We start from the raw sequence: 13,437 nt of genomic DNA on the forward strand, positions 1-13,437 counted from the left end.
GGCTGCAAAACCTGTTCTGTTTGCCCAGCACGGGGATATTGAGTTCTATAAGATAAAGCCATGAACATGTTTGTCTGAGTCTTCTATCAAAAGTAACAGCGATTTATATGAAGTTGTACTAAAATGCTTTCTTTCGCCAAGACAATGCGTTTCTCACTGTTACATGCATTTGAATGGGAAACTCGCCCGAGACAAAGTATAGGTTTTCATTATGTGAATAATTTTAAAATCTTAGCTCAAACGGCTGCAAAACCTGTTCTGTTTGCCCAGCACGGGGATATTGAGTTATATAAGATAAAGCCATAAACATGTTTGTCTGAGTCTTCTATCAAAGGTTACAGCGATTTATATGAAGTTGTTCAAAAACGCTTTATTTCGCCAAGACAATGCGTTTCTCACTGTTACATGCATTTGAATGGGAAACTCGCCTGAAACAAAGTATAGGTTTTCATTATGTGAATAATTTTAAAATCTTAGCTCAATCGGCTGCAAACCCTGTTTGCCCAGCACGGGGATATTGAGTTCTATAAGATAAAGCCATGAACATGTGTTTCTGAGTCTTCTATCAAAAGTAACAGCGATTTATATGAAGTTGTACGAAAACGCTTTCTTTCGCCAAGACTGTGTGTTTCTCACTGTTACATGCATTTGAATGGGAAACTCGCCCGAGACAAAGTATAGGTTTTCATTATGTGAATAATTTTAAAATCTTAGCTCAAACGGCTGCAAAACCTGTTTGCCCAGCACGGGGATATTGAGTTCTATAAGATAAAGCCATGAACATGTGTTTCTGAGTTTTCTATCAAAGGTTACAGCGATTTATATGAAGTTGTTCAAAAACGCTTTATTTCGCCAAGACAGTGTGTTTCTCACTGTTACATGCATTTGAATGGGAAACTCGCCCGAGACAAAGTATAGGTTTTCATAATGTGAATAATTTTAAAATCTTAGCTCAAACGGCTGCAAAACCTGTTCTGTTTGCCCAGCACGGGGATATTGAGTTATATAAGATAAAGCCATAAACATGTTTGTCTGAGTCTTCTATCAAAAGTTACAGCGATTTATATGAAGTTGTTCAAAAACGCTTTATTTCGCCAAGACAATGCGTTTCTCACTGTTACATGCATTTGAATGGGAAACTCGCCCGAGAAAAAGTATAGGTTTTCATTATGTGAATAATTTTAAAATCTTAGCTCAAACGGCTGCAAAACCTGTTCTGTTTGCCCAGCACGGGGATATTGAGTTCTATAAGATAAAGCCATGAACATGTGTTTCTGAGTCTTCTATCAAAAGTAACAGCGATTTATATGAAGTTGTACGAAAACGCTTTCTTTCGCCAAGACTGTGTGTTTCTCACTGTTACATGCATTTGAATGGGAAACTCGCCCGAGACAAAGTATAGGTTTTCATTATGTGAATAATTTTAAAATCTTAGCTCAAACGGCTGCAAAACCTGTTTGCCCAGCACGGGGATATTGAGTTCTATAAGATAAAGCCATGAACATGTGTTTCTGAGTTTTCTATCAAAGGTTACAGCGATTTATATGAAGTTGTTCAAAAACGCTTTATTTCGCCAAGACAGTGTGTTTCTCACTGTTACATGCATTTGAATGGGAAACTCGCCCGAGACAAAGTATAGGTTTTCATAATGTGAATAATTTTAAAATCTTAGCTCAAACGGCTGCAAAACCTGTTCTGTTTGCCCAGCACGGGGATATTGAGTTATATAAGATAAAGCCATAAACATGTTTGTCTGAGTCTTCTATCAAAAGTTACAGCGATTTATATGAAGTTGTTCAAAAACGCTTTATTTCGCCAAGACAATGCGTTTCTCACTGTTACATGCATTTGAATGGGAAACTCGCCCGAGAAAAAGTATAGGTTTTCATTATGTGAATAATTTTAAAATCTTAGCTCAAACGGCTGCAAAACCTGTTCTGTTTGCCCAGCACGGGGATATTGAGTTCTATAAGATAAAGCCATAAACATGTTTGTCTGAGTCTTCTATCAAAAGTTACAGCGATTTATATGAAGTTGTTCAAAAACGCTTTATTTCGCCAAGACAATGCGTTTCTCACTGTTACATGCATTTGAATGGGAAACTCGCCCGAGACAAAGTATAGGTTTTCATTATGTGAATAATTTTAAAATCTTAGCTCAATCGGCTGCAAACCCTGTTTGCCCAGCACGGGGATATTGAGTTCTATAAGATAAAGCCATGAACATGTGTTTCTGAGTCTTCTATCAAAAGTAACAGCGATTTATATGAAGTTGTACAAAAATGCTTTATTTCGCCAAGACAATGCGTTTCTCACTGTTACATGCATTTGAATGGGAAACTCGCCTGAAACAAAGTATAGGTTTTCATTATGTGAATCATTTTAAAATCTTAGCTCAAACGGCTGCAAAACCTGTTTGCCCAGCACGGGGATATTGAGTTCTATAAGATAAAGCCATAAACATGTTTGTCTGAGTCTTCTATCAAAAGTTACAGCGATTTATATGAAGTTGTTCAAAAACGCTTTATTTCGCCAAGACAGTCTTCATCATTAAATCTCTGGTTGCTTCATTTTTCTATCCTATATCAGATATTTTAAAGGTTAGCTTAGGTAAAGTTCCATTCTCATGGTGAGGCAAAGTGCTTTATGTGTGTGTATGCGCGTGTCATGAACGGCTATAAAAGGCCTATAATTAAAGAACAAAGCGGGGTTTGAGTTCGAGTTGCGGCAGACTGTCACTACTTGTAAATGGAACGCAGCCTTCCTACGGCGGACAGCTAATAACAGGAATCGGACGCGGTCCAGCCAAGTCCACAGCAACCACCATAGCAACCGCCTAGCATGACCTTAAAAACATATTCTGTCTTCATAACTATCAAAATCGTGAAATGATTTGCAAAGTGTGAAAGTGTTACAGCTGCAGAGAGCTATGGCGGTATCTATGGAAGCTGTTTACATAGCTAATAATATACGATGTAACCATGGAGACAGTCAGTCACTTGAGCTAGCCGTGCATGTTTACTACAGTGAATAAGGTGATTGAGTGCACAGCGTCCACACTCTGCAGGGGGTAAAGACATTACTTCAATATTGTTTTATATTGATATATATTAGCCTTCTGTTGACCATCACCTCAGGTTCACCATTACAGTTTCAGATTACAGATGCACACTGTCTAAACACATTCAAAAACTCATGTCTCAGAAATAAGCACAGCTGTTCATGTTTGTCATTAGAGTTTTATTTGTAAGAAAATTATGAACTTCATATTGTGCATTAAATAAAAGAACATTTCACAACTCTGAGTCAACAGAAACAGGTAACAGAAATGTCTCTAATGTGTACAGTGTAGTGTAAGCATTAAAAGATCATAAAGGAAAAACTAACATTTATGTGAAACTAATTGTAATAAAAAATGAGCAGGTGCTTTATAGATTTAAAAGAAAGAATCTGAAAACAACACTTTTTTGGTCTAAGTGATCAAAGTAGAAAACAGAACTGATGTTCAAGAACAAACCGTAGCTGCACTAATATTACACATCTCGATCGTTGTACTGAACAGACATTGTTGCTTTTAAAACCACATGCAGTGTGTGACCATGACTGTTCACTGAGACCATGAACGCCACTTCGCTGAAGCATTCTTCTTCTTCTTCTTGCCATTAAATTGGAAGCAGAAGCAGCACGAGCTGATTTGATCTACTGAAAGGAAAAAGCAGAACATCTGAGTTGAAACCAGTCAGCTGAAATCATTAAGACAGGAACAAATTCAATGCAGTGTCTCAAGTGGCTTAGCCTGTTACAACTGTTGATACAAGCTAAATACGGTTAACACACAGTGTCAGGGAGCTCCAGTGTGGGAACTAGTGGCTTTAGGTTTGTAGTCATTTAACTTTCATCCATTCATTCATTTAATTCAGGAGGAAGAAATGCCAGGTTGGTGCAGGCTGGTTACATGCATTTGGTCCCATGCTGTCTTTAATTAAACGACTTGGTTCATTTTATGGCTGGGCTGTATGTGGGGTTATATCATGTTATTTGGGCAGGAGTACCTGTCCCCTGTTAGACTTAGAAAGTTTCTCCATAAGTAGAGTTTCTAACTCTTCTAGCACATCTGTGGCTGACAGCTTTTTGGTGGCTCTTTTTACCCCACACTGGTTGTGAGTGTGTAAATAGCCCCACTAGTTATTTTGGGTTGCAGTTAACTAGGGAGGAAGGGGTGGGTATGCCATGATTAGGTGAATAACAATTATATGTGATACATAAATTTCACAATGCATGCATATATCTCTATCAATTAAACCTGGCCTGAGGGCTGCCATTTTTTACATTCAGTTATTTCTCTTAGAAATGTTGGAACTAAATAATGAATGTGTTACAGTTAAAGTGAAACACTGGTCAGTGTAAATGGCTCATTGGGACACAGAAACCTTTAAATTAAACCTGATATCTAGTGTCAAACAATATCAAAGCTGTAAAAGATGTTTACATTCAGAATTTATAAAACTATGATTGTAAATAAATTCAAACAAGTGAGCTTTTCTCTTTGTGCTGAATATCAACACTGTGGTTTCTTAGACTGTAAGCTTTACTTTAGTGCAACCAGTTGCAGAAGCTGCCACTCCAAATGTCTTTTGATAACAAGAAAAAAATACCTTTTCAGTACACGGCCTGAAGTTCTTCTCCGAAATCTTCTGCAATCGGCTTTGTCTGCTGGTTTGAAGACAGAAAAACCATAAAAAAGATGATTTAGTCACTTTGTCTGTGTCATGCAGCTCGAATGTGTCGTGTAACGATGTTGAATAGCCGTCGTTATCCCTCTGCTGCGTCAGTAGGATTGTACTGTACAGCATCTCATTGATATGTGAGGAATGCTAATGTAACACGATAACAGACTTACATCATTAAAATATAAAGTGCAGGAGATATTTAGATATTTTTTATATTTATATTACATTTTATAGCTGACGGATATTACTAAATAGATAGAATTTACTAAATAGCTGGATGAACATGAAAAATATGTCTATAATAACAAATGACCATGAGAGCCAGTAGAATTAATTCAGCTGGACACTCAAAAGACGTCCTTAAATGCTCTTTAAGTGGCAGAACAGATGAACAAACAGTTAATCGCTTACTTGAGATGAAATCTGCTCAGCTACTTTGAAAACAGCTTCTAACTGGTTCCTCCTTTAACAGGATGACTGCTCAGGGGTAAGGCCATCATGCAATCCAGCAACCTTTATGGTTCTGCTTTGATTCACCAGGAACTATTAGGGAAACCTTCCAGCGCCTCCTGTGAAAGACACAGGCATAAACACACAAACATTTATTAACATGTTCCACAGTGTTCCAGTTTGATTTTCTTATCCTGTGGACAACAACGTACATGGATGCAGGTTTATTGTTAACTTTTGTAAGGTTTATTTAATGAACATATCCAGCTGCAGCTCCACTGTGATCCTGAACTGGATAAGCACTTAAGAAAATGTGTCAATAAATGGACAAACATCAACTTACTATATTTATCCAAACAGACGGGACCAATAATGCTTCGCTGAGTTAGAGACTTTAACAGACTCTTCTATGTAAGAATGTCTCGTGCTGATATACCTGCAAACTTGACAACAAAGGTTTTTCAGACTACATGTAGCTGTCCTCTATGTCAGCTAACACATTTACATTTATGTCACACTTATTTCTGCTTTCCCATTTTATAATTATTACTTACATTTTGATTAGATACCTTGAGTTTGTAAATGATCAGATTACATAATTGGAATACAATGTATCCAATTCAGGGTTGCGGGAGGATGAAGCCTATCCCAGCTGATACAGGACAAAGACAGGCTGCCAGTTTATTGCAGGGCTAATACAATATGTGTAACAGAAAATCCACTTAAATGTTTGATATTTCTTATAATAATCATAATTATGACTATTATTTAAAGGTTTCTTCATAAATACATTTTGATTTTTTATAACCCCTAAAATATAAACCTGAGCTGTTTCAGATTCTGACCTCTGACCTCAGTGACCTGGCTGTGTCCTCACTGCAGCTCCCTCTTGGAAGTACGTCTGCTTCTTGTCTTCCCCCAGTGTTGACCGCCTGATATCAAGATATCACGTACTGTAACTGAGGAACAAAAAAGGACAAACACTTGCCTTCATTTAAAAGTACATTCATACAGAGATAATCTATGGAAACACACTAGTTCACAGTTTGGGAGGAACCAGTTCCTGTGAAACATTTCTGTATATGAACATCATGTGGAGAATGAATGAAATGAGTTCTTCAGGTGACTCAGCAGTCCCACACTGACAAATGAAATCTAGTTAAACTATTAAGCATATTTGCTCTTCTGAAATCTGTGTTAAACAACAACAAACATAAATTAGTAACAAAAACTACAGCTGAGTATAGGCTTTACAAACCACCAGCAGCCATAATGCTAAATTTTAATCTTCAAATGTTTCTGAGCTGTCTTCAACCTGCTTTTAGCACATTAAAGTCTCAATAAATAAAGTCAATGCAGACTCAATCCTAAATGTTCAGCACACAGAGACACAGAGGTACTGTTTAAAGTTTAGTGTTAACTTGAGTCACTGATCATTCACAGTATTACAGAGTCTGGCAGTCTTTGCATGATGTCCACGTCACTGTAAGTTTCTAGCTGACTCTCAGGTGTGCCAGCAGGAAAGAGTAATAATAACCTGCATCCTGAGGTTTGTCATGCAGGATTAAAGGAGCCAAGCTTTGTTCACACAGCTAGGATTGTATTTTACACTGACCCTGGGTCAGTATCAACTTCAAGAAGACAGCTGTAACTGTTGATAGAAGAATCACACACACATATTTATGGCTTTGCCTTATAGAATTCAGCATCTCAGTGCTCAGGAAATAGGTTTTGCAGCTGTTTGAGCTAAGATTTTCAAGTTATTCACAAATTAAAACCTATACTTTGTGTCGGGCAAGAACTAAATTCAAATGCATGTAACAGTGAGAAACGCACTGTCTTGGCGAAGTAAAGCGTTTCTCATCAACTTCATAGAGCTTGCTGTAACTTTTGATAGAAGACTCAGACAAAGATATTCATGGCTTTATCTTATAGACTTCAATATCCCCCCAATGTGTGTGTGAGTCTTCTCTCAAAATTTATAGCTGTCTTTATGAAGTTTATGGAAAAACGCTTTATTTCACCACGTTAGTGCGTTTCTCGCTATTACACGTATTTGAATGGAGAACTCGACCGACACAAAGTATAGGTTTTCAATTTGTGAATAACTTGAAAATCTTAGCTCAAACAGCTGCAAAACCTATTTCCTCAGCACGGAGATGCTGAATTCTATAAGGCAAAGCCATAAATATGTGTGTGTGTGAGTCCTCTATCAAAAGTTACAGCTGTCTTCATGAAGTTGATACTGACCCAGGGTCAGTGTAAAATACAAGTTATTCACATAATGAAAACTTATACTTTGTTTCGTGTAAGAACTCCATTCAAATGCATGTAATAGTCAGAAACGCACTGTCTCGGCGAAATGAAGCCTTTTTGTACAACTTCATGAAGTTAGCTGTAACTTTTGATAAAAGGCTCAAAGCAGAGGGATAACGACGGCTATTCAACATTGTTACACGACACATTCGAGCTGCATGACGCAGACAAAGTGACTAAATCATCTTTTTTGTGGTTTATTGTCTTCAAACCAGCAGACAAAGCCGATTGCAGAAGATGTCGGAGAAGAACTTCAGGCCGTGTACTGAAAAGGTATTTTTTTCTTGTTATCAAAAGACATTTGGAGTGGCAGCTTCTGCAACTGGTTGCACTAAAGTAAAGCTTACAGTCTAAGAAACCACAGTGTTGATATTCAGCACAAAGAGAAAAGCTCACTTGTTTGAATTTATTTACAATCATAGTTTTATAAATTCTGAATGTAAACATCTTTTACAGCTTTGATATTGTTTGACACTAGATATCAGGTTTAATTTAAAGGTTTCTGTGTCCCAATGAGCCATTTACACTGACCAGTGTTTCACTTTAACTGTAACACATTCATTATTTAGTTCCAACATTTCTAAGAGAAATAACTGAATGTAAAAAATGGCAGCCCTCAGGCCAGGTTTAATTGATAGAGATATATGCATGCATTGTGAAATTTATGTATCACATATAATTGTTATTCACCTAATCATGGCATACCCACCCCTTCCTCCCTAGTTAACTGCAACCCAAAATAACTAGTGGGGCTATTTACACACTCACAACCAGTGTGGGGTAAAAAGAGCCACCAAAAAGCTGTCAGCCACAGATGTGCTAGAAGAGTTAGAAACTCTACTTATGGAGAAACTTTCTAAGTCTAACAGGGGACAGGTACTCCTGCCCAAATAACATGATATAACCCCACATACAGCCCAGCCATAAAATGAACCAAGTCGTTTAATTAAAGACAGCATGGGACCAAATGCATGTAACCAGCCTGCACCAACCTGGCATTTCTTCCTCCTGAATTAAATGAATGAATGGATGAAAGTTAAATGACTACAAACCTAAAGCCACTAGTTCCCACACTGGAGCTCCCTGACACTGTGTGTTAACCGTATTTAGCTTGTATCAACAGTTGTAACAGGCTAAGCCACTTGAGACACTGCATTGAATTTGTTCCTGTCTTAATGATTTCAGCTGACTGGTTTCAACTCAGATGTTCTGCTTTTTCCTTTCAGTAGATCAAATCAGCTCGTGCTGCTTCTGCTTCCAATTTAATGGCAAGAAGAAGAAGAAGAATGCTTCAGCGAAGTGGCGTTCATGGTCTCAGTGAACAGTCATGGTCACACACTGCATGTGGTTTTAAAAGCAACAATGTCTGTTCAGTACAACGATCGAGATGTGTAATATTAGTGCAGCTACGGTTTGTTCTTGAACATCAGTTCTGTTTTCTACTTTGATCACTTAGACCAAAAAAGTGTTGTTTTCAGATTCTTTCTTTTAAATCTATAAAGCACCTGCTCATTTTTTATTACAATTAGTTTCACATAAATGTTAGTTTTTCCTTTATGATCTTTTAATGCTTACACTACACTGTACACATTAGAGACATTTCTGTTACCTGTTTCTGTTGACTCAGAGTTGTGAAATGTTCTTTTATTTAATGCACAATATGAAGTTCATAATTTTCTTACAAATAAAACTCTAATGACAAACATGAACAGCTGTGCTTATTTCTGAGACATGAGTTTTTGAATGTGTTTAGACAGTGTGCATCTGTAATCTGAAACTGTAATGGTGAACCTGAGGTGATGGTCAACAGAAGGCTAATATATATCAATATAAAACAATATTGAAGTAATGTCTTTACCCCCTGCAGAGTGTGGACGCTGTGCACTCAATCACCTTATTCACTGTAGTAAACATGCACGGCTAGCTCAAGTGACTGACTGTCTCCATGGTTACATCGTATATTATTAGCTATGTAAACAGCTTCCATAGATACCGCCATAGCTCTCTGCAGCTGTAACACTTTCACACTTTGCAAATCATTTCACGATTTTGATAGTTATGAAGACAGAATATGTTTTTAAGGTCATGCTAGGCGGTTGCTATGGTGGTTGCTGTGGACTTGGCTGGACCGCGTCCGATTCCTGTTATTAGCTGTCCGCCGTAGGAAGGCTGCGTTCCATTTACAAGTAGTGACAGTCTGCCGCAACTCGAACTCAAACCCCGCTTTGTTCTTTAATTATAGGCCTTTTATAGCCGTTCATGACACGCGCACACACACACATAAAGCACTTTGCCTCACCATGAGAATGGAACTTTACCTAAGCTAACCTTTAAAATATCTGATATAGGATAGAAAAAATGAAGCAACCAGAGATTTAATGATGAAGACTCTGGGTTCTGTAGTGACCTGAATGACTCTTTGCATACAATTTATTGAAGAGGACTTTAGAATGCACTTTACATTTAGACTGTTGCTGTTTAATTTTTTACATTGTTGCGGTGTTATGTCATGAATAAAGTTCACCTGCTGGGGGTTTGATGGATCAGATCATCATAATCAATGGGTCCTGAGGTGGGCGGGACTGTCTCTGGTGATGTCACCATGAAGGAACAGCATCTGGCACGTGTTGCTGAAACATCCCAGTACACTGGTGTAGTTTCTTCTCCAGCTGTTTGACATTTGACACTTCAACATTAAGGGGAAGAAGAAGAAACAGTGTTAGGTCAGGTGACCACATGGTTTCTAAAGTAACTGACAGGAAGTAACCAGGCCGTTAGAAATGGATGGCATGTGTTTAGAGTTACTGGAGTTGGGTAACTCTACTTACCAAAAGCAGAAGCACACAGATGAAGGATCAGATGCTGAATGTTGCAGGAACATGCTCGTGCGGTGGTCATTCAGTGCTGCTCCGGCAGGTTAGACAGTCCAAGACTGATATACTGCCCATCTGAGAGTTTGAAAACACACATGCAAAGATTTATTTTGTATTACAGTCAAAGTTGGATGTTCATTTTTGTCCTTTAAAAATGTTTGTGTATTTGAAAGCGCTAACATTTAAGGATGACTTGGATCGTCTCCTTTAAAGGGGAGACAAGTGTATCCACTGATCCACGTCACTTTACCTGGATGATGACTCCTCTCCCCCTCACTCAGAAACGCTCCTAATATAACCAAGCAAATAAATAATATTGAAGATTTACTTACATCATTACAAAAACAGGAAAAACATCTCCCTTTGATTCTATTTCTCCATTCCTGCTGAACATCAGGCAACAAATATCTCAATAAATCACAGTAAAATGTAAAGCACATGTTTTCTCTGCTTTGTCTAACCTCTGCAGAGCCTCTGTCAAGAAAAACATATCTGTAAGCATAAAACAAATATACATTTCATAACACGTCACTGGACAAACCTCGGTCAGTTGATTTCCTCTGTGCAGTGCAGACGAACATCAGTCAGCAAGTCAAGGTGGTGAGATGGACTGGTGTCCTTTGTGACTCTGCTGGTTCTTCTGAGGAAATACCACCATCTCTCCACACCGTCACCATCTGTGAGCACAAACTGCTGCTCTGCTCTGCCAGCATGTAGGAAATCACATATCACACACACAGGGGTGAAGAAACATTAGAACTCAACTTTGGATACTTTAGATCTAAACAGATCAAAGTAGCTCTTAGCTTCAACAATCAGTGAACAGACAAACAATGATACCATACTGATTCTGTATGAATACAATATGGTATTTTCAATACAGGTGTCAAATTAATTTACTAAAACTAATACAGATATATGTATCTTTTTTTTTTTGATAAATTCGTTTGCTAAATTATAAGAATATATATTTTTTCATTTAACAATTGCAACTGAAAGAAATTAAATATTGAACAAAAATATATTGTCACATTCTGAGCATGCTCAGCATGCTGACAGACTTGAAGTTGCTACAGATTTTAAGAAGTGATAATTATAGGGAAAAAACTTCTCTTTTTCATCCGTTTAATCAAACATTTGATGCCTTAGATGTCTCAGTCCTATAGCATTCTGCAACTACAACTAAGCTGAAGCTTGGATTTGGCTGCAGGTGCCCTGTACATCCTTCTCAACATGTGGGTACCATTTAATCACACTTCTTCCTGAGCTTTGCTTCGTCACAAGACCAAAGGTGGCATCCCGTGTCACGGTCATATCATCATCCAGAAGAAACATTTGAAGAAACATCATGGAGAAGAAACATTTACGCGCCTCCCGGTTTTGTTTTCTGATCCTGCAAAAAGACTGAGGACAACAAAGCCCAGAGAACACGAGATACACAACATCCAACATTCAGACTCAACAGCCTCCATAAATGAAGAGCACCAGGTTGGTTCAGTTATAGTAGATGTCATGGAATTTTTAAAATAAAGTCTGCAACACAGAAAGAGCTGTGATCATGCTATTTATTACTGTGCACAGGAGAGCAAACACACATCAAACATCACAGTTCAGTCATGTCAGCTCTGCCACTTCACGTGTCTCGCTATGAAACCTAACGGATCAATGGTTATGCTGTTTTGTGCCCTTGACGTTATCAGCACCTGTAAAGGGAGTTGTTTTCTCAAACTGCTGAAGTAAGTTCATCTAGTTTTAGAAACTTTCATTGAACAGTCTATAACAGTGTCACAACTAAGCATATGCATAAGCACTTAAATGCTTTAAATGAGAATAACATAAAATTTCTATTACAGGAGCTAGAGCCTGTCCCAGTAGTCATAGGTAGAGCACACCTGGACAGGTCACCAGTCTGTCAGAGGACTAACACAGATGCAGCCTGACTCAATCCTAAATGTTCAGCACACAGAGACACAGAGGTACCGTTTAAAGTTTAGTGTTAACTTGAGTCACTGATCATTTGCAGTATTACAGAGTCTGGCAGTCTTTGCATGATGTCCACGTCACTGTAAGTTTCTAGCTGACTCTCAGGTGTGACAGGTGTGCCAGCAGGAAAGAGTAATAATAGCCTGCATCCTGAGGTTTTTCATTCAGGATTAAAGGAGCCAGGCTTTGTTCACACAGCTAGGATTGTATTTTACACTGACCCTGGGTCAGTATAAGTATCATACAGTTTAAACGAAGCACTGAAACTTGCACATATTTATTACAGATGCACTGAAAGCTAATCAAGATATTTGCTGTCAGTCTGTGGCTGCGATTAAACACTTTACTGGAAACTTTATTAACTAGTAACTTCGTCAGTCATGACAGAAGCTAATATTTCTGTGCTAACATCGTTTAAACAGTAACAGCTTTACTCCAATATAAGCTAACGTTTACACCGTAACTTTAAGCTAGCACCATAAAGACGGTATAACATCTACAAATGCATCTTAAAGCTGTTATATTAGCACTCGGTGTATTACTAACATAACCACATTAACATTATTGACACTCGCTGGTCTGACTTTTAATAGTCATTCTATAAATGCTGTCCGTTTAAACGGTCTTACCTGTACACACTGCTGTATCCACCGGATTGCAGCCAGAGTGGATTCTGGAGTCTTCCCACGCTCCTGTTAGTGATCCTCCATCTGGATGGATGATAACAACCTTCTGAACAATCTAGCAGGAGATGGTCCATATCTAGGGGATATGGACTGATAACAGCCGAAGCGGGTGAATAAAGTCACCCAGTCGCTAGCTGTGCGATTACCCAGCATACACCAGCACAATATTAGGCACAGCACCACCATAGACATTTTCAGTGGTTTTGATTGCAGGACATGGTTATCTTACCTTGTAAAATGCATGACAATAAAACAGCTAACCACCATAAAATGGTATTGTGTATGTATGTATGTGCATGTGTGTGTGTGTGTGTGTGTGTGTGTGTGTAGGTGTGTGTGTGTGTGTGTGTGTGTGTGTGTGTGTGTGTGAGAGAGAGAGAGAGAGAGAGAGAAAGAGAGA

The 13,437-nt window shown here is 38.3% G+C and overlaps 1 long non-coding RNA gene across 6 annotated transcripts; it reads right to left on the reverse strand.

Annotated features, from left to right (window-relative positions):
* Positions 1 to 3,205: 3,205 nt before the first annotated feature.
* Positions 3,206 to 13,206, reverse strand: LOC143419111 (uncharacterized). Of its 6 annotated transcripts, none has more exons than XR_013099076.1 (9): positions 11,612 to 13,197; positions 10,910 to 11,071; positions 10,549 to 10,657; positions 10,324 to 10,443; positions 10,020 to 10,181; positions 6,025 to 6,138; positions 5,141 to 5,298; positions 4,655 to 4,712; positions 3,206 to 3,701 (listed from the first exon to the last, which is right to left on the reverse strand). It is a non-coding gene; the product is annotated as an uncharacterized LOC143419111 (long non-coding RNA). The 6 variants fall into 6 exon arrangements; XR_013099077.1 differs by having other exon boundaries at positions 10,619 to 10,657; positions 11,612 to 13,195; XR_013099080.1 differs by having other exon boundaries at positions 6,032 to 6,138; positions 10,549 to 11,071; positions 11,612 to 13,206.
* Between the last annotated feature and the right edge of the window lie 231 nt (positions 13,207 to 13,437).

This window comes from Maylandia zebra, linkage group LG1 (assembly GCF_041146795.1).
Source record: "Maylandia zebra isolate NMK-2024a linkage group LG1, Mzebra_GT3a, whole genome shotgun sequence".
Classification (NCBI taxonomy): domain Eukaryota; kingdom Metazoa; phylum Chordata; class Actinopteri; order Cichliformes; family Cichlidae; genus Maylandia; species Maylandia zebra.